This window comes from Podarcis vaucheri (assembly GCF_965113315.1).
Source record: "Podarcis vaucheri genome assembly, chromosome: 14".
Classification (NCBI taxonomy): Eukaryota; Metazoa; Chordata; class Lepidosauria; order Squamata; family Lacertidae; genus Podarcis; species Podarcis vaucheri.
The window spans coordinates 55129637-55140747 of NC_138752.1; positions in this window are offsets into that span (position 1 = coordinate 55129637).

Here is an 11111-nt window from a genome sequence, read left to right on the forward strand (position 1 = left end):
AGGGAGCCTCCGGCTCTCACCTTCCATACACGTGAAGGTGGGGTAGAGCCCCCAGCACAGTCACGTCGGACTTCAGAAGAGGAAGCTGAACCCCCAGAAAGGGATCCGAGAGGCAGAGTCGAGGGGATCCAGTCTCTCCGCAATGCTTGGGAGGCGCTCAAAACCAGCCCGTGAGAAGCGCAGATAAAATGCAGAGACGCGTCCAGAGAGGAACCGGGAGGGCCCCGAGGATGCCAGCGTGGTTAACCAGCGGAGTCAAAGACACCGGGAGAGGCCAAGAAGCCTTCCTTCAAACAATGCAAGTGTGGAAAATGGAAAAAGGGCATGCACACTTTGGGGAAAGAAATGCAAGCACATTGAGGGGTGCAAAAAATGGGGAAATCAAAAAATATTAACTGCATGAGTAGCAGGAGAGTGTCCAGGGGCAGTTGGGCCCTGGGATGGCAAAGGGGTCAAAGGTGTGCAAAAAGAGAAGGAGATTGCGGAAAAACTGGATTAATTCTTCACATCTGCATTTGCAGCAGAAGATGGAAGACGGACCCCTGGGCCCAAAATAAGTTCTGCAGGAATGGAGTCTGAGGAAGGGAGGGAACTGGGGGCCAGAGACAACATTCTAGGCCTTATTGACAAAATAATCCTGCCTCACTGATGGGGGGACGGGGACGTGTGGGGTCCAGCAGGCCAAGAGCCCCATCTCTGCCAGAGCTGTGGGCGAGCTCATAGGTTGCTGGGATGCCCACCTGACCGCCGTGGCATCCTGGGATCGCACTGTAATGAAACTGTGGGGCTGGTGAGCATGGCTTGGGAGGAACCGCCTTGGAGGCCAATTCAGACCCTCTGCTTGCCCCCCCCCTCAGAGTTCTTTGAGAGCTTCAAGAAGCATGCCAATGTGATCTGGCTGGCATGGGGCACTTTCAGAAAGCTTTCTGCAATGTATGTCACCAAAGATTCCTGACTAAGCTTTGCAGTCATGGAGTAAGAGGAGAGATCTGGTTAAGAAACAGGAAACAGAAAGGAGGAGGAAGTGGACTGTCCTCCCAGTGGAGGAAAATCGGAAGAGGAGTCTCCCAGGGATCAGTATTAAAGCCTCTACTTTTAACTTGTTCACAAAAGACCCAGAGTTAGACATGAGCAGGGAGGGGGCCAAGTTTGCTGACGATGCTAAATTATTCAGGGTTGTTAAAACAAAAAGAGATTGCAAAGAGCTCCAAAAGGTCCCCTTCAAACTGGGTGAATGGGCAGCAAAATATATTATTATTATTATTATTATTATTATTATTATTATTATTATTATTAAATCTATATATCGCCCTATACCTGGGGGTCTCAGGGCAGTTCACAGAATAAAATCAATATATAAAACCACAAAACACCTAATAAAAATTAAAACAACAACCCAGTAGCCCCCACCCACAAATATATTTTTTTAAGGGCATAGGATGTAAACCAGAGGCCTGGTTAAAAAGGAACATTTTTGCCTGGCGCCTAAAGGTGTATAATGAAGGCGCCAGGCAAACTTCCCTGAAGAGAGCATTCCACAGATGGGGAGCCATTGCAGAGAAGGCCCTGTTCTCGTGTTGCCCCCCTCTGGACGTCTCGAGGTGGTGGCAAACAGGGAGGGCAAACATGATCTCAGGGTCCGGATAGGTTCATATGGAAAGAGGTGGTTCTTGAGGTATTGCAGCTCCTGTAGGCAACTCTAAAGTGATGCATGTTGGAGCTGGAAAACAATTTCATGTCCACTCTCATGGAGGAGCTGGAGGAGACGGACCGGGAGTGAGACCTCGGGGCCCCGGCAGAGAGCCTGGGGGAAACATCAACCTTGTCTGCAGCAGATCATTAGGAATGGGATGGAAAAGGCATTCACCCCCCTTGGCCCTGTTCTGCTCTGGCTGCCTCACCTCCAACAGGATATATTATTGCAGAGCTGGAAAGGGGTCAGAAAAGGGCGGCCAAAGTGGTCCAGGGAAGGAGCAACAAAGAAATGTTGCAGCATTGGGGGATTGTTAGCGGAGAGAAAAAGAGGAAATGTGGCGGAGCTGTGCGAAACTTGGCCTGGCCTGGGAAGGGCGGATGGGGGAAAGGTCTTCTCTCTTGCCCATGGCTAGAACTTGGGGGCATCAGTGACGCTGAGCGTTGGAAGATCAGGACAGAGAAAAGGAAGCTGGTGCTTCACACCACACAGACTCCAGGCTCGCCATATTTCAAAAAGTTGAAACCCAAACACAAAAAGTTGTTGCTTTGCCCAAAGCGGCTGAGCTTCTCTTTGCAAAATCCCAGAAAAAAAGTGAAGTTTCTTAGGGTATTTTTAAGGAAATTCGCCAAAATCCACAGTTCCGACGTGGGTTGTCAGACGTCCAGATTTTTCTGGACATTGAAGCTATTTCCGACAAGCATTTCCTGGCAGTTTCCGGGAAATTCCAGAAGTCTGGCGACCCTAGCATAGTCAAAATATGGAACTTGCGCCTGATAACCACCAACTCGGATGGCTTTCAAGAGGATTAGACAAGTTCCTATTGATGATTAGTAGCCCGCCCCCCCCAGCTGTTTTCTCCCTCCATGTCAGCCTCCCTGGGCTGCCCCCCTGCTCCAGCCACAGTGGTCCCCGCAGCCTCCTCCCTCCCGCACAGCTTGCTCTCCCTGTTCCTGAGCAGGCCAAGAGGGCGGCAGCACCCTGACCCCCCCACCTCTCCCCAGGGACAGGCCAAGGCCTTGGGTCGCTTTGTCCACAGGAAGCTGGAAGCGGCTGCTGCCGAAGCCACCGGGGAGGGGGCTGGAGAGGGTGGGCCTTTGCCCAAGGCTGGTCTCCTCTGACCATGAATGGTGAGGAAGGAAAGGAGAGTGAATGTCCCTTTGTGACCAAGGCTGGCCCTGGCAGAGGCCCCGCGGGAAGCGCAAGAATGTCCCCATTGAGAGTGGCGTCAGCTGTCCTTTCAGCAAAGGACTTTCCCAGCGAGGCAGCAGGGTGAGACCCACCCACCCTCCTTCTCTCCCTCCCTCCTTCCTAAGGCACCAGGGCTGCAGCTGCACCTGTTTCGCAGGAGAGCCAGGCTGCCTTGCCACCCAGCAAGGGGCATCGGGATCAGGGCAGCGGTTCTGTCCTGGGCAAAGGTGCCATCCTGCATGTGAGCAGCTTCTGGGCTGCAGTGCCATGCCAGAGCAAGGGCAGGCAATTCCCTTGCTCCCCGGGAATCTCCTGGGGTCAAGAGGCCAGAAGGGCAGTTGGAGGCGGGCCAGGTAAGAAGTAGGTCCAAGTGGATCATCATGGATGCCGGAACAAGGAGGGAAACCAAAGGTGTATTAAGTGGGTCACAGAATTCCCCACAGCAATCGGGGTCAGATCCCACCATCAAGACAATCTGAAGTGCCCACATAAGTGTTTAAAGCCCTAAGCAATTTAGACTGCTTGGGTCCCTACCAGGGGTTAGCAAACCTTTTCAGCAGGGGGCCGCTCCACTGTCCCTCAGATCTTGTGGGGGGCCGGACTATATATATATATATTTCCCCCAAGGAAAAGAATTTTTTTATTTTCAATGCAGAATCATAACAAAAATTACAAACATTGAATCCAAAATAATACTATACAAACAAAAATCCCAGGAACATATAGGAAAAAACCAGAAAAGGAAAAGGGGGGGGGAGGAAACAAAACTAAACTAAACAAAAACGGAAAAGCACACATCTACAGAAAAAAACCATATCATTATGTACATAAACACAAATTGACTTCCTTCCTTTGTTCTAAGACCTCAGAAAATTTACTCTTACTGTATTGTTGTGTCTAATTAGATTACTTCCACCTTGGTACTTTTTATTTTTTTTACACCATTTTTCTTTTTCTTTAACCCTGTAAAGCATCATTCATTACATACCAATATACTAACTCCAGAACAATGTTTTTTCATATACTCTTTAGCACAACCCCATTCTTTTAATAATTTCTGGGGGCCGGGCTATATTTTTTGGGGGGAAATGAACGGATTCCTATGCCTAAGAAGAAGGCGGCGATTGGGCCGGATCCAGCCCCCGGGCCTTAGTTTGCTTCCCCATGCTACAGACCCTTTCAGGTGGCCTTCTCTGGGTCAGCCCCCTAAATGCGGCTTTCCCTCCTCACAGAGGTGAATCTGGCCCCCAACGCCGGCTGAAGACCCACCTTCTTACCTTGGCCTTTGGCACCTCAGAGGTGTGTTCTCAGGGCGCAACGTGTGGCTGCAATTTGCTTTCCCCATTTTGGGTGACAAGGGAGCGCCAGCCGGAGAGTGGCTCAAGGGTCTCCCAGCAGAGGCACCTGGTCTCTGAGCATCCGGATCAGGGCCGCTCCTCCTTGCAGGCCCTTCGCAACAGTGGGGGGCCAGCAAAAGACCCCAGGAGCATTCAGTGGAGCAGCTCCCACCTCTGCCTTCAGGGGAATGACCCAGGTGGTTCGAGGCAGTCCTTGCCCGCTCCTTCCTGGGTTGACCAGGGCAGTTGGCAAGAGGAGGGTCGCCCGGTGGGTAAGGCACTTCCCTTTGGGGCAGACCCATGTTCATCATGATCATCATAATTCCTTATTTATTATTTATACCCCGCCCATCTGGCTAGGTTTCCCCAGCCACTCTGGGCAGCTCCCAACAGAGGACTAAAAACAGAATAAAACTTCAGGCATTAAAAGCTTCCCTAAACAGGGCTGCCTTCAGATGTCTTCTAAGTCATGTAGTTGTTTATTTCCTTGACATCTGACAAGAGGGCGTTCCACAGGGCAGGCGCCACCACCAAGAAGGCCCTCTGCCTGGTTCCCTGTAACTTGGCTTCTTGCAAGGAGGGAACCACCAGAAGGCCCTCAGCGCCGGACCTCAGCGTCCAGACTGGAGGATGGGGGTGGAGTCGCTCCTTCAGGTATACTGGGCCTTTGAGGCTGTTTAGGGCTTTCAAGGTCAGCACCAACACTTTGAATTGTGCTCGGAAACATACTGGGAGCCAATGCAGGTCTCTCAAGACTGGTGTTCTATGGTCTTGGCGGCTGCTCCCAGTCACCAGTCTGGCTGCTGCATTCTGGATTAGTTGTAGTTTCTGGGTCACCTTCAAAGGTAGCCCCACGTAGAGCACATTGCAGTAGTCCAAGCGGGAGATAACCAGAGCATGCACCACTCTGGCGAGACAGTCCGCAGGCAGATAGGGTCTCAGCCTGCGTACCAGATGGAGCTGGTAAACAGCCGCCCTGGACACAGAATTGACCTGTACCTCTATGGACAGCTGTGAGTCCAAAATGACTCCCAGGCTGCGCACCTGGTCCTTCAGGGGCACAGTTGCCCCATTCAGGACCAGGGAGTCCCCCACACCTGCCTACCCCCTGTCCCCCCAAGAACACTACTTCGGTCTTGTCAGGATTCAACCTCAATCTGTTAGCCACCATCCATCCTCCAACCGCCTCCAGACACTCATTCATGAGGGGCTATTTTAAAATGGGGAGCAGCTGTGCATTTGCCGGGTTTGTGCAACTTCCCAGCAGATTTCCCCATGTCTACAGCGAACGTCGCCCCCTCACAGAGGAGCCAAGCTAAGAAGAGGACAGTCCCTTCAGCCATCTCCGGGGGGGGGGGGTGGAAGTCCCAGTGCTTCACTTCCCCTCTGCAAACCGTCAGATGGGACTGGAGGCTGCTTGCTGGGAAATTGAAGCCCCTGGAGATCAGCCAGCATTTTGAATTTGAAATGTGCTGTCGCGCTTCCTTCATCCTCTGCTGTGCCTCAGTCTCTCTTTCGGTCCAGCAAAGGCTCCGGGGAGGAGGGTGGGGCAGCGCAGAGGAATGTTGGCCTCCTCTTCTGCCGCCCCCGAAACAGCTCACAGCTGTAGCAGTCGGAGCCCTTCCTTCCCCGTTTCCCTGCCTGCTCATTTCTGGGGCTTTCCAGAGGATGAGACTAAGCCTGAGATTTCCATCTCTCTGCAAATAGCTCTCCCTGACCCAGCCCAATGGCAGCGCTGGCTTGGGATCTGTTTTTGAGTCCCAAGATCCACCCACAGGAGCCTGAAGGATCTGGAGCCCAATCATGCACTGCAAGGAGCAGGAACCACAGGCCTTCCAGAACACAAAAATTCACTCTGGGCTTTATCCTTTTCAGCAGTGAAATTGAGGGGGGTGGGCAACAGGGGAGGGAGGGGGGAGGCTGTCATGTTATTTGAGCTTTCATCAGATGCTTCTTACGGATGTACTGCAAGCCCTCAAGTCTTGTGCTCACCCCTCCTCCGTCCCAGGATCCCCAAATCCAGCTGGGGCTCCCCTGCTTTTTTTGGCTAATAATAATAATAATTTTTTATTCATACCCCACCCTTCCCGGTTCAAAAACCGGGCTCAGGGAGGCTAACAACAAATTTAAAACACTTAAAACAAAAGAAGTGCCATGGTCAGATCACTTCCTGGTGCAACTGGACTTCTCTGCGACCCATCCCCTCTGCAGGGAGGTGGGACCAATGCGGATGGTCCGCCCCTGCCACTTAATGAATCCAAATGGTTTCCAGAGAGTGGTAGGGGATGCTTTATCCCATGTTGATGGCCTTTCAGCTGATTCCCTGGTGGCGCGCTGGAATGTGGAGTTAACCAGGGCTATTGACTGTCTGGCTCCGAAGTGCCCTCTCCGATTGCATGGAGCCCGGACAGCCCCACGGTTTTCCACGGAGCTGAGGGCGATGAAACAATCGTTGAGACGGCTAGAGCACCGGTGGCGGATGACCCATTCTGAAGCTGACCGGACACAGGTTAGAGCTCAATGTCGAGCCTACCAAGTGGTGATAGCAACGGCGTAGAAGACTTTCTTCACCGCCTCTATTGCATCTGCAGAAAACAGCAGCAGGAGACTTTCAGGTGGTTCACAATTTAGCGGAACCACCTGCTACATCGGGGCCCAGTACGGGCCACATGATCTCCTGCAATGATTTTGCAAAGTTTTTTGCGGATAAAGTCGCTCAGATTCGGGAAGAGGTAGACGCCACCGTGGGAGCAGGGCCGGGGTGGGAGAGTGCTAGAGTTCTGTCTAGTCAAATTGCGTGGGATCAATTCCAATCTGTTACCTCCGAGGATGTGGACAGGCTGCTTGGATGAGTGAAACCAACCACCTGTCTCCTGGATCCTTGCCCATCCTGGCTTATAAAAGCTAGCCGGGAAGGGCTGGGCGATGGGCTTCATGGGGTGGTGAATTCTTCCCTCCGTGAGGGGGCCTTCCCAGACCCACTGAAAGAGGCGGTTATGAAACTGCTTCTTAAAAAACCAACTTTAGATGCGGCCACGATGGCCAACTATCGCCCAGTCTCAAATCTTCCATTCTTGGGCAAGGTGATTGAGCGAGTGGTTGCTGAACAACTCCAGGCACGCCTGGAAGAAGCGGACCATTTGGATCCCTTCCAGTCGGGATTCAGGCCTCATCACGGGACTGAAACTGCCTTGGTCGCACTGGTTGATGATCTCCGGCAGGCTAGGGACAAAGGTGAGAGCTGTTTCCTAGTTCTGCTGGATCTCTCAGCTGCCTTTGATACCATCGACCATAACATCCTTCTGGGCCGCCTTGAGGGGCTGGGAGCTGGGGGCACTGTCATACAGTGGTTCCGCTCCTTCCTCCTGGGCCGTGTTCAGAAAGTGGTGGTGGGGGATGAGTGTTCAGACCCCTGGGCTCTCACTTGTGGGGTGCCTCAGGGTTCTGTCCTCTCCCCCATGCTTTTCAACATCTACATGCAGCCGCTGGGAGAGATCATCAGGGGGTTTGGGCTGGGTGTTCATCAGTATGCTGATGATACCCAGCTCTACCTCTCTTTCAAATCAGAACCAGTGAAGGCAGTGAAGGTCCTGTGTGAGTGTCTGGAGGCGGTTGGAGGATGGATGGCGGCTAACAGATTGAGGATGAATCCTGACAAGACAGAAGTACTGTTTTTGGGGGACAGGAGGCGGGCAGGTGTGGGGGATTCCCTGGTCCTGAATGGGGTAACTGTGCCCCTGAAGGACCAGGTGCGCAGCCTGGGAGTCATTTTGGACTCACAGCTGTCCATGGAGGTACAGGTCAATTCTGTGTCCAGGGCGGCGGTTTACCAGCTCCATCTGGTACGTAGGCTGATACCCTATCTGCCTGCAGACTGTCTCGTCAGAGTGGTGCATGCTCTGGTTATCTCCCACTTGGACTACTGTAAGCCAAGTTACAGGGAACCAGGCAGAGGGCCTTCTCGGTAGTGGCGCCCGCCCTGTGGAACGCCCTCCCATCAAATGTCAAAGAGATAAACAACTACCTGACATTCAGAAGACATCTGAAGGCAGCCCTGTTTAGGGATGCTTTTAATGTTTGATGTATCACAGTATTTAATATTGTTTTGGAAGCCGCCCAGAGTGGCTGGGGAGGCCCAGCCAGATGGGCGGGGTATAAATAAATTATTATTATTATTATTATTTATAAAAGCAGCATAAAATACAGTATAAAAACATGAATAACAATAAAATTCAAAAATCAATTTAGGGGGAATAAGCATTAGATAATCCCCAGGGCTAGCTAGCTGAATTGGTCCTACTTGGGCCAGCGAGGAGGCCAGGGGAGAATTAGCTGTGGGGTCCCAGAGCGGGTAATTTTCATAAAAGGGGAGGGGGAGGGAAGAGAAGGGAAATAAAAGTTCAGGCTGAATTCAAATTAAAGGCTAGATGGAATAGCTCTGTCTTACAGGCCCTGCGGAAGGAAGTTCAATCCTGCACGGCCCTGGTCTCATGGGACAGAGCATTGCACCAGGTCGGAGCCATCACTGAGAAGGCCCTGGCCCTGGTGGAGGATAGTCTGACTTCCTTAGGGCCCGGGACCTCTAAACTATGGTTATTTATGGACCTTAAGGTCCTCTGTGGGGCAGACCAGGAGAAGTCTAGTGTGTCCGTTGAGCACAAAAGCATTGATGGAGCACAGAAATGGAGCAACAGGAGGAGGAGGAACAAGGGGACAAGCAGGATGGGGCCTTTCTGCTGGTGACAGATGCAGCAAGGCAGCTCTAAGCCAGGCCAGCTCAGAATCAAAGGAGGCAGCAGAGAGGAAGTCTGTGCCTGTCGCTCTCAGATGCCCCCAGTCAACAGGAGGTGGGCAAACGGTGCCAGGGAGCAATGGCCGCAGCTGGTTCAACCTGGAATTTCAGCCTCCTAGGTATTCTGCAATTGTTTTAGTATCTACTTGATGAACCCTCAAAAGCCAGTTGATCCCACGGTAGCATTGAGACCGTTTGAGATACTGAACTTCCAAGCCCAAGATGAAAAGCAACCACATGGGGAATTACTGTATTTTTCACTCTATATGACACACTTTCCCCCCTCCAAAACTCAAGGGGAAATGTGTGTGCATCCTATGCAGCGAATGCAGGCTCCTTGGCTTCAGCAATAACAATGCGAAGCCTCCGAAGTGCAGAGGGAGCGCTCCCGCCGTGCTCCGGAGGCTTCGCGTTGCTTTCGCTGAAGCCAGGAGAGCAAGAAGTGTTTGGATTTGATATCCCGCTTTATCACTACTCAAAGGAGTCTCAAAGCGGCTAACAATCTTTTCCCCTTTCTCCCCCACAACAAACACTCTGTGAGGTGAGTGGGGCTGAGAGACTTCAGAGAAGTGTGACTGGCCCAAGGTCACCCAGCAGCTGCAGGTGGAGGAGCAGGGAATCGAACCCGGTTCACCAGATTACGAGTCCACCACTCTTAACCACTACACCACACTGGCTCTCTGGCTTCAGCAGAGAGGGAGAGCTGTGCAGTGCTCCTTCAGCGAAGCAGGAGGAGAAATGGAAGGGACTCCATTTCTCCTGCTGCTTCGCTGAAGGGGCAGTGAGCAGAGAGGGGGAGAATTCCCCCCCCTTGTTCTCCCCCTCTAAAACAAGGTGCATCCTATAGAGCGAAAAATATGGTATATTGTTGTCAAAGCTATTCGGTCTTCAATAAATGAGTGCAAAGAATGATTACTGGAAGATCAATTAATTCACCAGGGTCCCGCCCCCCCCCAGTTGTTTCCTGGTGCCCCAGCTTCCCTTGGGTGGGGGTCCCAGGAAAAACAGCCCAGAGCAAGGTCAGATTAGCTGGCTTGGAACGTCCAGGGGACCTCCCCCGAGCTGGCCTGCAGATCAGGTCCTGGCGGTCCAAGTAACACCAGAAACTGTCATGGGCCAGGAGTCAGCTTCACCTGCTGAGCAGCAGCCTGAAGGAGCAGAAGGAAAAGGGACTCTGCCTGCTACTGATTAGCCTTCTTGCTCCTGATGTGAATCTGCCGGCCCCAGCTTCTTCAACAGGGTTGCAGCCTCAGTCAGTTGCTGGAAACAACATTCGTCGTTCCTGGCCAAACTTTGCTGCTTCTTGCTCCTCGTGACCTTGGACCAGGGGTCAGCAAACTTTTTCAGCAGAGGGCCGGTCCACTGTCCCTCAGACCTTGTGGGGGGGCCGGACTATATTTTTTGGGGGGAAATGAAGAAGAAGAAGAAGAGTTTGGATTTGATATCCCGCTTTATCACTACCCAAAGCGGCTAACATTCTCCTTTCCCTCCCTCCCTCACAACAAACCCTCTGTGAGGTGAGTGAGGCTGAGAGACTTCAGAGAAGTGTGACTGGCCCAAGGTCACCCAGCAGCTGCAGGTGGAGGAGCGGGGAATCGAACCCGGTTCACCAGATTACGAGTCTACCGCTCTTAACCACTACACCACACTGGCTGTCCAGTCAACGGATTCCTATGCCCCACAAATAACCCAGAGATGCATTTTAAATAAAAGGACACAATCTACTCATGTAAAAAAATGCTGATTCCCAGACCGTCTGCAGGTTGGATTGAGAAGGCGATTGGGCCAGATCCAGCCCCCGGGCCTTAGTTTGCCTACCCATGCCTTGGACCCTCGGCTTTCTTGACCCCTGGACCGTCCGACTACATGAACTGAGATAGTCTTGACCTTAGGACTGGACTGGACCTTGTAAATGGACTCTGCCTCCAGGCCAGTCCCCCCCCCCCCCGAGACTTGGCTGGTTGGCTCTGCAACAAAAACAGATGAATTGCTGCACCACAATGTGCCTTTCCTTCTTATGTGCCTCCCAGTTGCTACGTGGCAAATATTTTTTATCCTTTCCAGAACAATGTGAGCCACAGAATGCCTGGAGGAACAG